General features: G+C 47.6%; 1 long non-coding RNA gene across 4 annotated transcripts in view; it reads left to right on the top strand.

Moving 5' to 3' along the window:
- The window catches only part of LOC121027692 (uncharacterized), a 145727-nt gene extending 130092 nt beyond the window's left edge, over positions 1-15635 (top strand). For all 4 annotated transcript variants that reach the window (XR_005788874.1, XR_005788870.1, XR_005788873.1 and 1 more), the window contains exon 4: positions 15432-15635. This is a non-coding gene — a long non-coding RNA (uncharacterized LOC121027692). The remainder of the gene's footprint in view (positions 1-15431) is intronic.
- The last annotated feature ends 318 nt before the right edge of the window (positions 15636-15953 follow it).

Genomic DNA, 15953 nt, shown 5'->3' with positions numbered 1-15953 from the left:
TTCAGTGCCTGCCTGGCTTTTCAGGCAGAGGATAATATCCCTTTGTGTGCTAATCGGCTTTCTGGGATCATCCACATTCTCCAGCTTCTCAAATGAAACTCGACCTGGGCCCTCTTGGGCAAATAGAATCCTGGAATTTGCATAAACGATTAAATCTGGCCTTTTAAATTGGGCCAGGGTGTTTCCCAGCTTGCTCAGTGCCCCCTCCTTGCTGTGGTGTGTGTGTGTGTGTGTGTGTGTGTGTGTGTGTGTGTGTGTGTGTGCGCGCGCGCACGTGCGGTTCAGGGAAGAGCAGGACCTTTGTCCCCAAGGCTGTGGGCAGCAGGCACAAGGTAGTGAGAGCTTGGCTAGTGAAGAGCTCTGGCTTTACAGCTCAGTCCCAGCTCTGCCATTATTAACTGTAAAGCTCGGGGCAGGCTTCCTGAATTCTTACTGTCTCAGTCGTCTCATCCATAAAATGGAACTAACAGTTCTAAACTGTTAGGAGAATGAAACCTGGTAACGCAGGTAAAGCAATGAAAACAGTGTTTGAGCCAGAGTCAGCACTTGGTAAATAAAACAACAGCAATGATAACTATTGTTTTCAAGGTGGAGGAGGCTGCAGGGGCCTGGAAACTCCACCTTGTGTCTTGGAGTTTGGTGGCAGGTTCCATGAAGGTAACCACCTTGTGCTATAGCAGAAGGAGGGAAGGAAGGGAAGGCTGCATTTATGAAAACAAACACAGGGCTGTGTGCCTTAGATGCTCTCTCACTTAACTTCCAGACATCTCCCTGAGGCTTTGGGCTTTGCAGGTGCCCCATCCCAGAGAAGGACACTACCTCAGACCCTGCTAGCTTGTACCAGGATCACAAGACCTGGAAGCAGCCAGCAGGAGTGATGAGCTTCTTACATGCTAGCAGAAGAAAAGAACAGTAGATGTATTGATTATTCTATTTGGGCTTGGGCCCTATGCACATATCCTCTGCCTCCACTGCCTGAGGTGTTATTACCCTTTTTTGCAGATTAGAACAGTAAGCTCAGAGGTGGTAAATGGCCTGGCAGAGGGCAGAGCAGGAGTGGGGCTGGGCTGCCTGCTGGGCTGGTGCTCCCTCCTGAGAGGCTGGAATTGCCCTGCTCTGCTGTGAGCTGTCTGTGTGACCTTGGGCAGGTCACTTCACTCATTTATACTGCAGCTTCTTTACCCATAAAGCAGATCACAGGTGCCCTGCCTGCCTCTTAGAGCTGCCAGGAGGCTCAAATGAGGTAATGGATGTGAGAGGGCTTTATAAACTAGAAAGCTCTGTATAGCTGGAGGGGTTGTTACCATCATTCTATAAAACCTCCCTGGCACTGGAAGGAAAAAAGAAAAAAAAAAGAGGTTAGAGTGGGAGAGAGCCAAAGCATAAGAGACTCTTAAAAACTGAGAACAAACTGAGGGTTGATGGGGGTGGGAGGGAGGGCAGGGTGGGTGATAGGCATTGAGGAGGGCACCTGTTGGGATGAGCACTGGGTGTTGTATGGAAACCAATTTGACAATAAATTTCATATATTGAAAAAACAAAACAAAACAGAACAAAAAACCTCCCCGGCACAGCACATCTTGTATCTCCCTCCTGATGCCCTCGCGTGACTTTAGTGCTTTTAGAGTCTTCCAGATCGTCCTCTGGTCTCCTGGCACCAGAGCGGAAGGTCCTCCTGCCTCACTACAGACTCTCAGAGTGTGTGTGCTGGATTGCAGAGGCTTGAACTGGACCCAGGGCTTGATGGAATGAGCCCACCACATCTCCCCAGCTGACCATGGCTGGCCAGGGGGGAAGGGGGCTCTGCCCTCTCTCTCGGGCCTGCAACCCCCTCCCCAGTCCGGGGCTTTGCTGAGGCCTCATGGAGTGCCTCTGTGCTCCCCAAAGACCCCAGCCCCCCAGGTGGATGACTCCTATTATGCAGCTTCCTCGCCCAAGGCACTCAGACTTGCATTTTAAATTGAAGGCTGAGAAGAAACAACCTCCCACACGTTAAAGACTCCTTTTAAACTTGGTTCCCATAGCCTTTTCTTCTTGCCTCCCTTGTCCTCCTGAACCTGCAGCACAGACCTCCCCCCACCTCCCCCTTCTCAACGCAGCCACATCCAGTAGCTGGGAGCTCACCTAAACCTTCTAATTGGACTGTTTCCCTTTGGGGACTCCATCTGACGGCGCAGCTGTAAGAGACTGTAAACATTATCTCGTCGAACCTTGTCATTTCGCAGATGAGAAATGAAGAGCAGAGCAGCGAACATTTATTCAAGGGCTCCTGGCTTGTTAGTTCCCTGCATTCTCGGGAGGATTTTGTTGGGACGTGGTGGGAAGGGTAGAAAGCAGTGGTAACAGAGGGTGTTCAGATTCTTCTGACAAGGTCGGGTTCACTGAGTGCAAGCCACGTTCCAAATGACCAGCGGGAGAAATGTAAGACTTGGCCATACTCCTCTCTTTATAGAATATTCTATGTACCACTACTACCCAGAGGCATGAGGCCTGGGTAAAATGATCTTGGGGGTTTACCTTTCCCTGACACTGTTTTGTGCTCATCTGCCAAATCCAGTTTCTAAGCTGGGGAGAGGTTCCTAGGTGTCTAGGTTCCTAGGTGCCTAGGTTCCTAGGTTCTAGGTGTCCTGGGTGTCTAACATTTCTCATTAAATGTTAAATGTTATTATCTGTTGTAGCATAAAGGAGTCAGCCTCATGACTTTCCGTTCTCCTACCTGCCCCAGTGATCGAAAAGACAAAGCAAATGAGATTACCTTCTCCTTGCCCAGAGACCATCTCTTGGCCTCCACTCCAGCGACCATATAACCACAAGCAATGTTATGCCATTTCTTTAAAACAGAGGGGAGACAGATCTTACTGGAGGAACGAAGAGTGGCTGTTCAAGCTCAGTGGTGAACTTGACAGTGAAACACATCCCAGAATCAAAGCCTTCTTTCTTGCTGCCTCCAGGTTGGAGTCTGTTTCCCTAGCCCAGTGTGGGGAAGGCAGAGGAAGTTTCCTTCAGCTTTTTGAAAAAAGGCTCAGGTCCTGCTGTGGCTTCCAATGAGGGAGCATAATGAAAGGTGACGTCTTGCAAACACCACCCTCCCCGCCCCCCCCCTCCTCCCATAACCCTCCGCCCCCAGGTAGGATATGTGTGATATTCCTCAGGCACTCCTGGCTGTCTAAGAACAAAAGAAAGGAAAGAAAACAAATGGTTAACTGCTAGAGGTCACAGTTCTGCAGGACATGAATTTCCGTCAGTTTACAAATATCTTAGTAAATTACGAGGAAAAGGCAATCTTATCGATAGCCTGATCTCCAGAAACCTATAGCCTCAACATCACACTCCCCTCTATAGTGATGTGGGAACGAAGGCAAGAAGGAAATGGCAGGTAAAATTAAATTTCCTTATAACCTGTAGCCCATTGACAAATACTTGAGGCAAATACAGAGAGGAGCAGTTCTCCTTGAACCTGCTACTGTCTAACGTGAATGCTTTGCTACAGGGGAAAACAACCTTAGCTTGACAATAGCAAGGCCTCCTTGAGCGTCCTGTGAGTCTCCTTTAGCATATGAAAATCCCTTTGGAAACTTCTCCTTGTCTTTACCTCCCCCAACTCCATTGTATATCACCAGTCACTCTTCACAAACCCAGTGTAGCTCTTCCTGCCCACGGGTCCTGTCCCCATGCTTTAATAAAATCACCTTTTTTGCACCAAAGACATCTCAAGAGTTCTTTCGTGGCCGTCAGCTCTGAACCCCCACCACCACTCCAAAACCCCATCAGCCCCTACCACTCCAGGCCCTGAGTGGGCAATGCGGCAGAGGAGGGTCTCCCCCCTGCCCCGCATCCCCACACTGGGGCTGTATGGGTACAGTCTGTCGCAGGACCAGAGTCAGGGAGGAGGCCATCCTGGCAGGGTCAGTGATTGAACTCCCTTCCAGTTGGCTCACTTATTTATAGGCAAAGCTGAGAGCTTTGAGGGACAGGTGCAGTGGGAACTGTTGGTGACATGTTCTGCCTCTCCCCTGTTGTCCCCAGTAATTCAGGGCTGGCCCCAAACTTGCCTACCTACAGAGTCCTACAGATACAGAGGATGGTCTAGCGAGTATCTACAACCAGGACATGCCCTACCTTTGCTTCCTTCATCTCTGAGCACCCATCTCATTCCCGCCCCCCCCCCCCCCCCCAAAACCCCTGTCCCAAGGAGGCTCAGCAAAGTATTCCACCTACCCCCACAGTCCTCTTCCTTAGGGACTTCTGGCAAATGCATTCTCTCTAGCTTCTTACATCTTCAGAGACATTTTAATTCTGTTTATGGTCGGCATCTGGGGGCGTGGCCTGGCTGGTCCGCCCTTACTCCTGTTCAGACTACAGGCTTTTCACCTTGCTGGATCTGCTTGGGAGTTCTAACCTTTGTGCTGTGGCCCCTGACTCTTAGTTTCCTCTCCGGAGACTGTTTCTAGCTCTAGTTTCTTTCAGCCCTCCTCTTCCTGTACCCATTTGGCTCTTCTTCCTGCTCTCTTGGCACTGGCTTCCGAAGGTACCAGGGAGGTTAGGATCTTTGCTTTTCTTTCTTTCTTTTTTTCTTTTCTTAATTTTTTTTTTTTTTACATTTATTTATTTCTGAGAGACAGAGGGAGACAGAGTGCAAGTGGGGGAGGGGCAGAGAGAGGAGACGACACAGAATCCAAAGCAGGCGGCAGGCTCGGAGCTGTCAGCACAGAGCCCGACGCGGGGCTCGAACTCACAAACTGTGAGATCATGACATAAGCCAAAGTCGGACACTTAACCGACTGAGCCACCCAGGCGCCCTAGGATCTTTGCTTTTCTACTCAGATTGTTTTTTTTCCCTGCCACTAGGTACCCTGTTTATCCAGAGCACATCTCTGGCCACAACGGAGTCCTGGGCAGCTGGCTTCCCTAGGGTTGGTGCTCTGCTGCCCCCTGGGGGCACACATTCTACAGGCCGATTTGGGAGACCTGTAGTTTCCACATCTAGTATAAACCAAAGGAAAGCTCTGAAGTCAACATTCTTCTTTATACACTTCTCTTTCCTCCCTCCACACCGCCCCCCCACCCCATCTTCTGCTGCTGTTTCTAAGCCCACAGATGTTTTCTCCAGCTGCACAAGCCCTCTGCAGAAGCCAGGTGAGAGTGCCATGACTTTCCTTCTAGCTCAGAGATGGGGCCTATGGATAGAAGGCGGGTTCCTTCCAAGCTGCCAGATCCTTTTGTCTAGGGAGAAGGCAATCATTGTAGACTCGCTCCAGCCTGGGCTCTGCTAGAACAAACACACATGTGCATATTAACACCCACATGCCAAAAATTCAATTTCGGCAAACAACCAGACCCTGCTAATTAAAATGTTTAATCCACTTAAATGAATGCAGCAATTAACTTAGCCAGACCATAATTGTGTGATTTGAATACTCATCCTTTTCATTCCCTTCTAGTTGGCGGGAAGACTCCTTTCCTGGGTGGGGTCCAAACCTTTGTGATCTTTGAAATGAATTTCATTGCTCAGCTTCTCTCTACCTGTCATCTCACCTGATGAGACTGGCCCCTGCTTTCAGGAAACTTGGGCCTAGTGGATTACTTCTGTTTCAAACCATGCTGATGGAGAGACATATCAGGTCAGATTTCTCCTCTCCCTCTCTACAGGTGCCTCTCCCTGAATTTCTGCCTGGGATGGAAAGGTTTGGGGCTATGGTTGTCTCTGTTGTTCCCATTCTGCTCCATCCAAAGACTGTCATGTTAGCTCCTTTACCATCAGGGCCAGAGAGAGAGAGAGAGAGAGAGAGAGTGTCAAAGAGACAAGGAGAGAATAGGGATTGAGATACAGAGAAAGAGAGAAGAAAATCTTCTGCTCACACGATTTGAGAATATGAAAGATAATCATCAGAGACATAGTCTCCCATCACTGGAGTGCAGACCTAAGAGCTCCCGCCTGCCCCTGGTCTGTTCTTCACCTCCTGACTCTCATCGTGAAACATTTATTGAGTGTGTCCATGCAAGGCTCCGAGGTGGTCACTGGAGAGAGATAAAACAGAAGCATAAATAAGTAAAAGTAAACAGAATGGGAGCCATGGGAGAGGTACGTGAAACTGTTGCTGTGGCCCCAGAATGGCCGCATGCAATGGCGTGGGGGCGGTGGCGCAGAGCCAGACAGAAGCAGAGGCTGGGGCACTTGAAGCGGTGATTGCATAGCAAGAGCACTGTTTTTACCGAGATTCCGGGGGGCAGATCCAGGTTTTGGGGAGCTCGAAGCTTTTTAATGGACAGGGAGATTATTTAAAGAAAAAAAAGCCCCAAAATTGTGAATAAGGAATTAGGCATGAAATCAAATATTTATTTCAAATAAGAAAACAGATCATAACAAATTATATATTTTAAAAGCTGAAAGTACCACAAACATCACAAAATCCCGAGAAATAACTGACTTAAGGGAGTTAGCTGCCCGGCACACCGCTTGTGGCACTTTCTCCACACAGTTTTTGGGGTTGCATCCTCTTTGATGCTTCTTCATATGACAACAGTTCTGGAGTGCCGGTTTCCAAAGAGAGAATTAGAAAGAGAAGTCTTTCTTCTGGCACCGGTGATCAGAATTTGGTTTTTATAACTGATAGTTGGGAGTCATAAAACATGAGGCTTGCTCCCTCCAACCCCCCCCCCCCCCATTCTGGGTTCATGCTACAGTTGTGTACTGGACAACTTTGGAATTGTGGTACATTCAGTGCAAGGAGCCACTGGCAAGTTCAGCACACATCCAACCTCTCGCTCTGCACTCTGTGTTCTGGTGCTGTGACTTGGCCCGGGGTGGGGGGGGGCGGCGGGGGTAGAAAGCTTACTCAGATAACTAAATGTAAAACGGTGAGCCAGGTCAATATAAGTAATCCACCTAAAAGCTTTCCCAGTTCAGCCTGGCCTGAGCTGGATTCCTAAGTGCCCATGGCACTCTGGCACCACTGACCCGAAGGGAAGTGTGATGGAGGGAGCCTGGGACGGAAAGAGATACATGGTTGGACCGGTCCACGTGAAAATGCATTTTTAAAAAGTCTCACAAAAACATAAGAACATGTGAATGCATTGCCAGGGCCTCTCCTGGAACCTCCAGGGGGTCTGAGAAGTAAGGGGCCTTGATGCATAAGGCTGCATTGTATTATCATCAATTTATCTCTGCTGAGATTATAAACTTATTTGGGAAGGTGATGGAAATTGCTGGAGAGGTGAATCTCTCCCTGTTTACCCCTTGTAGCAGGAGAGAGAGAGTTGCACAGCACGTAAGGGCATACATTTTGGAGTCGGTGGTTCTGGGTGCAAATCCTGGTTCTGCAATTTAGTAGTTCTGGGACTTTGGGCAAACCACCCAAACCCCAGCTTTCTCATCTGTAAAAAAGGGGGTAATAATAGAATCGACATGATGGATAAATGTGAGCACATGTAAAGCGTGTAACAACAATCGAGAACTGCTGGCTGGTTTTTATTTTCCAGCTCCTGGGGTGGCCGAGCGAGGGTGGAGGGGGGCCATCTCATCAAGGAGGGGCATATGACTTTGGCCTTCAAGTACTAGGACGTAAATACCCGAAATGGGGAGGTGCATTACCGTGCAGATGGGTCCAGTTTAGCTGGAGTCCAGGTGCCAGAAGGAAAATTTGTTATGAGTTTAACAAAGTAGTTTGGGGCCGAGAAGGGCCATAGATGCTAGACTTTATTTCCCACGATTTGACACGATTTTGAAACACGATGCCCATGGCATGGGAGAAGACAGCTGAGGAGAGGGGATGCGTGGAGTATGAGACCTGTTCGAAGTTATTGAGACAGTCCAGGCTGGATGTCAGGGACTGAAACTGGGCGTGTCAGAGGTTCGCACACACAGACACACAGCCACACCGGCACGTGAACATGCATTTAGAATAACAGGCTCCACGCTGATGGCATAGTTAGCCGGCATCACTCTGAATTGTTTATCCAGCTCTCTTCTGGGGCTTGACAAATAGGAGACCGGACCGGCAGAGCTGTCGTGCCGGCTGGCGCCAGGACGAAGCTAAACCCTTCCAGGCGTGCTCCTCACCCTCATGAGGATGCGTGACAGCATCCTGCTCCCTGGGGCCTGAAGGGTCACTCCCAGCGCCGGCTGCAGCTGGCTGACTTGTCTTCACATCTGAGTAGGCTCTTTCTGGGAGCTGGTGGGAGCTGCCAGCAAGTGCTGGCCTCCAGCAGGCTGATGGGCAGTGCAATTTATTTTATGCTGAAATGACATCGGGACAGCAACGCCTGTTGCAGAAGACAATTTGGGTTCTGTAATTGCTAGCCTGGAGGCAGAGAGAGAGGTCCCCCTCGCCTCTCAACACCTGCCAGAGTGGCAGAGATGGCATCAACACGCCCTTTTGGAAAACGAGACTCAGAGCCCCCTCTCCGATCTGCCCACCTGGAGCCTCAGCCCACAATCTTGTGTGGTGGCTCTTCTGTGTCAGGCAGCAGCCAGAGATGACGTGATTAGGGGCCCAAAGCATTAGCCAGCCTCAATATGGCATTTTGCCCAAAGGTTTCTACCTCGTTTGGATCCAGTACTGTTCTGGGAAGTCTCTGCCCATTGATTCAGAAGATTGTTGCAAAACCAATAAGTCATCAATGGTCATTCGTATACATCCATTTTCAAAATACAGAAAATGGAGGCACAGATTGCTTCAGATCAGGCAAAATGGAACTTACAGTCCCCTATTATAGATTGTATTTCTCAGGAGAAGCCTGCCCCCTTTCATTTGCCTATATTTGTTTTAAAAAAAAATTTTTTTTTCAACCTTTATTTATTTTTGGGACAGAGAGAGACAGAGCATGAACGGGGGAGGGGCAGAGAGGGGGAGACACAGAATCAGAAACAGGCTCCAGGCTCCGAGCCATCAGCCCAGAGCCTGACACGGGGCTCGAACTCACGGACCGCGAGATCGTGACCTGGCTGAAGTCGGACGCTTAACCGACTGCGCCACCCAGGCGCCCCTCATTTGCCTATATTTGTATCTTCATCCCAGTTGCATGGTGCCTAATACAGTCTTTGGCACATCAATTAGTGTTAATTTGTTGACTGCTTGAATTCTGAGGTGAATAATAATTTGAGCCAGGTAATGAATTTCTATTATTTTATTAGGGGAAGGAGGAGGGAAGACCAGTATATGTCTTCATTCATTCACTCATTCATCCCACAAATATTTACTGAGTGCTTACTGTGTCCTAGGCACCATACTACTATGTGCAGGAGGTAGAACAGCAAACAGGCTACAGCTCCCGCCTTAAGGAGCTACGGTTTCACGGGAGATAGATAAGTACTTCACACAGTACCTGAGGGGAAGTACCTGGTGCTATGGGAACACATCCCAGGGGCACTTAACCCACACAAAGGGTGCCCAGGGTGGTGGTCAGGGAAGGTTTATCAGAGGTGTTGATGTCTCAGCCGGGACCTGAGAGAAGTGTGGGACTTAGCCAGGTGAACAGGAGGTGGAGAGATATAGGTGAGTCCAGTCCATGGCCCAGGACACCATGGAGCTTCTGGTCTAGAGGAAGAGTTGGCCAAGGAGAAAAGGTAGTTGCAATAGTGTGTAAGTCTTGGGCTTGGGGGGAAGACAGTGTTCAAGGGAGCTTTTACTAAATAAGTATTTCTGGAGACAAACAACTGGACTGACTCCAGGCAGCTCAAGATGAAGGCCATTATGGTTTCTCACAGAATCAGTGGGAAACCTGAACAACCAGGGCAGTTCCAGGGTGCTCACCAGTAGAGCCTCCTTGATCTTATCTGCAGGACAATGAGTGCCATGAGCTCCAAATGCCTGGTCTCTGTGTGCTCAAGTCTTCAACTTCCCAGGAGGAAGACTCTGATTGGCCAGATTGGGTCAGGTGTCTCTACCTGTGGACCAATTAGGCATGGGCAAGGAAGGGGAGTATGTGTGGACATGGTCAATCCTACTATGACCCTGTGAAGCCTACCTTCAGCTCTGTGCTTTTGTTTTGTTCTGTTTTTAGAGTGCAAACAGGAAGAACAGGCATTTCACTAAGAGCAGGTGCAGCAGGGACATAGGCAATTAGGAAAGGCTTCCTGATGTCTTCACTTTAGTGGGCTGGGAAAGGTCTGGGATTTATTTGGGTTTCTTTTTTTCCATGCCGCCCAACCCTCCCCATGATGGATTTCACACAGTCAGCTCTAGCATTGCTAGACTTCAGTATGTCCTTCAGTGTCTCTGACAAACTCTGGGAGTCTGGAGTCCTGAGAATTTTCCAGGGCTATGATTTAAGGGGTCGGGGGGGGGGCGGGGAGAGAGAACAGTATTTTGGAAGTGTGGGGCAGTGGAGAAACTCTGTAGACATCTGTGGAGAGGGAGTATAGAGAAATGTGCTACTTACCTAAGTCTAATTTGGGTTTGTCCAAGTGAATAATTTCTCAGGCAGCCAGGAGGAGCCATAAGCCCCGTGAGACCAGGGCTGCTCAGAATTCAAGCTGTAGTTCTGACAGCTTCAAATTGGAATCAAGCTCAGTGTTGGGGCCTATGAGGTTCTTCCCTTGCTTCACTTTATCCTCCAGGCCTACGGCAGAATTCCCAGAGGCTGAGAACATTGCTCTGCTGTGTCTTTGCAGATTCATGAAAGAGGAAGCTGAGTATTTAGCCATCACCCCTCTTCACTTGCTTATCAGGCAAATGGCTTGTTACCCACTGGCCTAGAGAGTGAGAAGTTGGGCTTGGACAAACATCTCTGCTTGGACAGGACATTTTCCAGCCCCTTCCTTGCACCCCTGGGTGCTCTTTGCCAATTGAGTGGACAACTGCTCTTGGCCTCTTGAAATACTAGACAACCAAATCTAGAAGGCTTCTCAAGTATCTGTTAGGTGATCCTTTAATTTTATAGAAAAGAAAGTTGTGCCCAGAGAGGGAGCGAGACTTGCCCAAAGCCAGTCAGCTAATTTGTGACAGAACTGGCACCAGAACTAAGACCTCTCAAAGCCACTGAGTCACCACTTACATTGCTTCTCACATCTCGGCTTTCTGTGGGAGGACTGAACGTGCTGGGACCCCAGAATCAGGTTCCTGTCTTTCTGCTACCTTCCATAAGGGTCAGAGTTGTTCTCAAGCTGGCTTCAGGCATAAGAAATAACTCTTGAACTTCTCTTTCTTTCATAAAGCATTTTTTTGCCTTGGATAAGGAGATCCTGGGTCCAAGAGACCCAGACTTTGCTAAAAAGGAGTCACTTGATTCAAGGACTTGCTTCCTATAGCTTAATCACAAATTTAAGGAGCCCCTAGTCCTAGGCTCTGATTGGTTCCGAGGACAAGTACCCTGTTAGCAGAAGGCTCCTCATCATGTCTGAACTACAGAAGAGAGCAAGAGGAACTGGACTGAGGGTATAGAAGCACTTGTCAGCTTGCAGACCTTGTGCTCTGGACAATTTTATATGGACAGGGTGGTGACAGCAGTGGTCCGAACTCCTGGAGATCTCCCAGGCATCCAGGGATGCTGGGATCTCTTCAAGGCCAGTGGCTTTGCCTGCCTTTCAGAGCCTCCAGATGAGAGACGATCTGAGTCTATCAACTTTTCCCTTTCCTTTCAGGGAGAGCTTCTTCAGGACTTGAAATGCCAATGTCACAACTCCAGGGACAAGGATTTTATCACTTCTTTAGAGAGTAGTATTATATATATATATATATATACACACTTCTGGTAGGGGAGAAGGGGGAATGATCAGAAGGAGAGAGATAAGCATTTTGAAACTCTTTTAGATGGTGAATTTTGTGAGTATGCACGTATGTGTGCACCTGTGTCTGTGTGTGTGCACGTGTGTGTGCTTTCTCCAAGGCAGCTCATGATGAACAGCAGCCTTCAGTATCCAGAGCTGTACCTTGTTTAATCTTCTCTGGTAGACTCTGGGTATTTGGTAAACAGAGCACCTCTCAGGCATGGTGATAATCCCCACTTGAGGGCCAGACCATGTGTCTCTTTGTCGTAACAAACGACAATGATTTACTAGAGGCAAAAATGACAAAATCCAATTCTTCCTGAAAATGATAATAGCTCACAGTTAGTGGCAAGTGCTCTTTGGTGGGCACTCTTACAAGCTCTTGACACATTGAGGATTAACTCATTTAATCCTCATAACCACTCTGTGTAGATAATTTTGTTTTCCTCATTGCATGAATCGTGAAGAAACCGAGGCATTAAGAGGTTAAACAACTTGTCCAAGTCACGCTGGTGGCAAGAGGTGGAGCCAGGAATTAAATTCTGCTGTCTGGCTCCGGGTCCTGGCTCTTAACTGCCATGTGATATTACTACTAACTACTACTAATACTTCTTCTTCTTTTCTCCCCCTCCTCCTCCTCCACCTTCTTCTTCGTCTTTGTCTTCTCCTTCTTGTCTTTCTTCTTTTCTTTCTCTTTCTCCTTCTTTTTTTTGATACTTCTTCTTAAGGCCCGTGTCTGAATGACTCCTCTGATACCTACTGCTATAGCATCTGAAAGCCGTGGGGTTAACTCACTATCCACTGGGGTTGGCTGTGTCAGGGAGAAGACTGACCTAGATACATCCTCAAACCACCATCCGACTCTGTAGTTTCTATAAGGTTTGGCCACTGTTGCTGGCTACCCACTTGCCTCCCTCAAAGTCTGTAAAATACAGGCCATCCTTATTGGCAGATAGGTCATGGCTAATTCGGTTCTGGTTTTCTTCCACACCACCCCTCACTGTGCAGTTGTCCAGGGAATGCTGAGCAGCCTCCAGCGATGGGGACCTTACTGTCCCACAGAGCAGCTCTCTGCATCTTTGGATAATCGTGACTGTTGAAAGTTAGGGCTGAAATCTGCCTTCCTGTAGCCTTCTGTCCACTGGTGGAACAGATTTGGGCCCTCAACCATAACCATTTAAATATTTGGAGGAAACCTTTACCTATACCCAGAATCTTCTCTTTCTCAGGTGGCACCTTCTCAGTTCCTCCTGTGACAGAACTTCAGGACCAACCTAGCCCTCAATAGCTTTGTCCACATTCCTGTTAATGAATCACTGAGATGTGGCCTAATAAGAACAAAGCATAGCAGGGCAATCCCTTCCTTCCTTGCAGAGATTCTATTAATGAAGCTTCAGGTGACTCACTCTAGACAAACCTCATCCCAGCCTACTTAAAGGGCTTATGACTGATAATCTCAGGCATCAGAGGAAGTATTTGCAACTTCACACAGGAATCATTTGAAGATATTTAAAAAATACTAGAAACTCTTATTTAGTTGCTCTCATATGCTGTTTAGGTATTAGAATTTTTAAAAAATTCTCCAGGTATTTCTAATGTATGACCAAGGTTGAAAATCACTGGTCTTACTAAGACCAAGCTGGAATGCACTTTTTAAAAAAAAATTTTTTTTAATGTTTTTATTTATTTTTGAAGGAGAGAGAGACAGAGCATGAGCAGGGGAGGAGCAGAGAAAGAGGGAGACACAGAATCTGAAGCAGGCTCCAGGCTCTAAGCTGTCAGCACAGAGCCTGATGTGGGGCTCGAACTCACGAACTGTGAGATCATGACCCGAGCTGAAGTCGGACGCCTAACCGACTGAGCCACCCAGGTGCCCCTGGAATGTACTTTTTATAAGAGTAGGTACTTAGTCTCTCTGGTTCCCTTCTATATTCCCAGCAGCAACAAATGTGCCTGGCACATAGGACATCTTGCTCAGAAAGCATTTGTTGATGAATGAATGAGTCCTTTGCACATTGCTGAGTGTTTAGTTATCATTTCATCAATTGTCCCTGAGAAACTGATGGTTGAAGGGCGCTGAGAGACTATCTCTGCCTTGGACAGGGAAGGATGGAGTTAGTTGTGTCTGGTTCCTAGCCAACATGCAGTTAAAATTATCTAAGTAGGACAGAACAAAGCTTGCTGGCACATGGGAAGGGCTCTTGGGTCACAGCGCTTGTGAAGGAGGCTGGGTTGAGAACATGGTGACAACTTTGTGTTTAATTAACATGGCTCTAGAGGGATCTGGAACAGAATTTAATGGAGACTAAGATTACCCACAGACTGGAGGAAGGGTCAGCTCAGATCAAAGGAAGCATCTAGAGACACGGAGTAAGGCAAAAGACATCCTTTCACTGGCTGGAGATTTTATGAGGCATTTGAGACCACTGAACTCTAAGAGGCATGGAGAGGGCCAGCCGTCAGGCTGCAGCTGTGCCTGGGAGTCTGGGTGCTCTCCCTGCATCCAGGATACTGCCTCCATGGAGACCTGAGGCGCTCATCCCCAACCCCCCCCCCCCCACCGCCCCGCGCCCTTCCACCTTATGTTCAGTGTGAGCACATAGAGGTTCCCAGGGGGAAGAACCCATGTAGAGGGAAGGACACTGAATATGAGAGGAAGGGGCCTAAACTGAAAGCATGAGTGTGATAGGGGCACCAGGTATAGGAGTCACGGAGTAGGAAGAATCTGGTAAGAAGCAGCTTTCTGAAGGGCAAGTGTTGTGGAAATATTATACAGAAAAAGGATGTGTGTGGCTAGAAAGACTGAAATGTGTGTTTAAGATAAGCAAGATTGAAGGTTCATAGCTATGTTTAAAGAAGCTAGGTTTATGCTGATATAAGTAATATGGTATAATTGATGTAAGTAAATAAATTGATACAGGTAATACAAGTAATGTCTTCCTTCTAATTGCCCAATCTAGGTAGAAAAAATAAACTATTAGGAGGCTGTGGATTACTTGCAAGTATGAATTACTTTTCCAAGGTCTTGCCTTCCACACTCCCTTGAGATGGAACACTTCTGTAAACAGTCAGGCCAAATCCTCCCAGTGCTGAAGGATGGGGAAAGGGCTTCCAGGCTCTTAGTATCCCACCCCCTTCCTCTCCTTCCATCTGGAATGTGAAGCAATTACAGGCAATTGCTATAGTGGAAAGAACACAGGAATAGGAGACATGACATCTGAATTTAAGGCTCGCTTCTGCCACTGTCTCTTCTACACCTTTTCCTCTTCTTCTGGTTGACAGAATCCCTCTTTCCTGTGGGGTGCTCATTCTAACTGTTTTTTATGGAGCTGTTCCATGGTCACTGTCTGTAAGCGTCCTGGAATTCAGATCTGCTGATTGCTGTCTTTCTAGTCAACTGTGAAGAAGAAAGGAGACAAAGTTCTGACAATGCTTAGCACTTGGATCCCAAGTGTGCTGGATTCTGCATATTTCAGTTATGTGATCCCATGAATACCAGATTGCAAAGATAGCCCCAGTAACTTCTCCCATCTCTGTGTGCATGTTTTTTTGCAATGTGATGTTGTCTCTTCTTAGGGACAAATAGAGTCTATTTCCCCTCTCCTTGAGTCTGGGATGGCCTTGTGGTTTGACTAGGTCAATAGAATGTGGCAGAACAGGCAGGCATGGCTTCTCAGCTCTGTTTTAAACTGCACCTTCAGCTCTCATCTTCCTGAAAACTTAGGACCATTGTGCTGTGAATAAGCCTGGCCTAGTCTTCTTGAGAATGGAAGAACACATCAAGAGAGAGGCCCAGCCAACCCAGCCATATCAGCAGAACCCAGGCCAGACTGCCAGCTGAATGAAGCCACAGTGAGTGGCAGAAGAACCATCCTACTAACTCAGAAAATTATGAGAAATAATACATTGCTATAGTTTTAAGTCGCTACTTTGGGAGTGGTTTGTTATGCAGAAATAGATATCTGATTCATGAAAATGTGGTCACCAGCTCATTCTGTGACCTTGTGTATCAATCCCATTTTTTTTTTTATTTCAAGTAAAGCAAAATCAGCTTTTGCTAATTTGATCTGTATAATAATTTATCTAAAAGATATAGGGCCATCAGGAGGGCTGAAGTACCATGATCAAAGCTACTCATCCAGAAACATACTCTTATATTTGTCTCCACTAGGATCCCTCCAATGGCTGTGCCAGGAATTCAGTTGTACTAGAATTGCCAATGATGCCAGAAAGAACATCCCTTACT

Source organism: Herpailurus yagouaroundi, unplaced genomic scaffold (assembly GCF_014898765.1).
Source record: "Herpailurus yagouaroundi ecotype Mexico unplaced genomic scaffold, PumYag 77, whole genome shotgun sequence".
In the NCBI taxonomy this organism is placed as follows: Eukaryota; Metazoa; Chordata; class Mammalia; order Carnivora; family Felidae; genus Herpailurus; species Herpailurus yagouaroundi.
The sequence above is the reverse complement of the archived record's forward strand: the minus strand, read 5'-3'. Positions and strand labels throughout refer to the sequence as shown.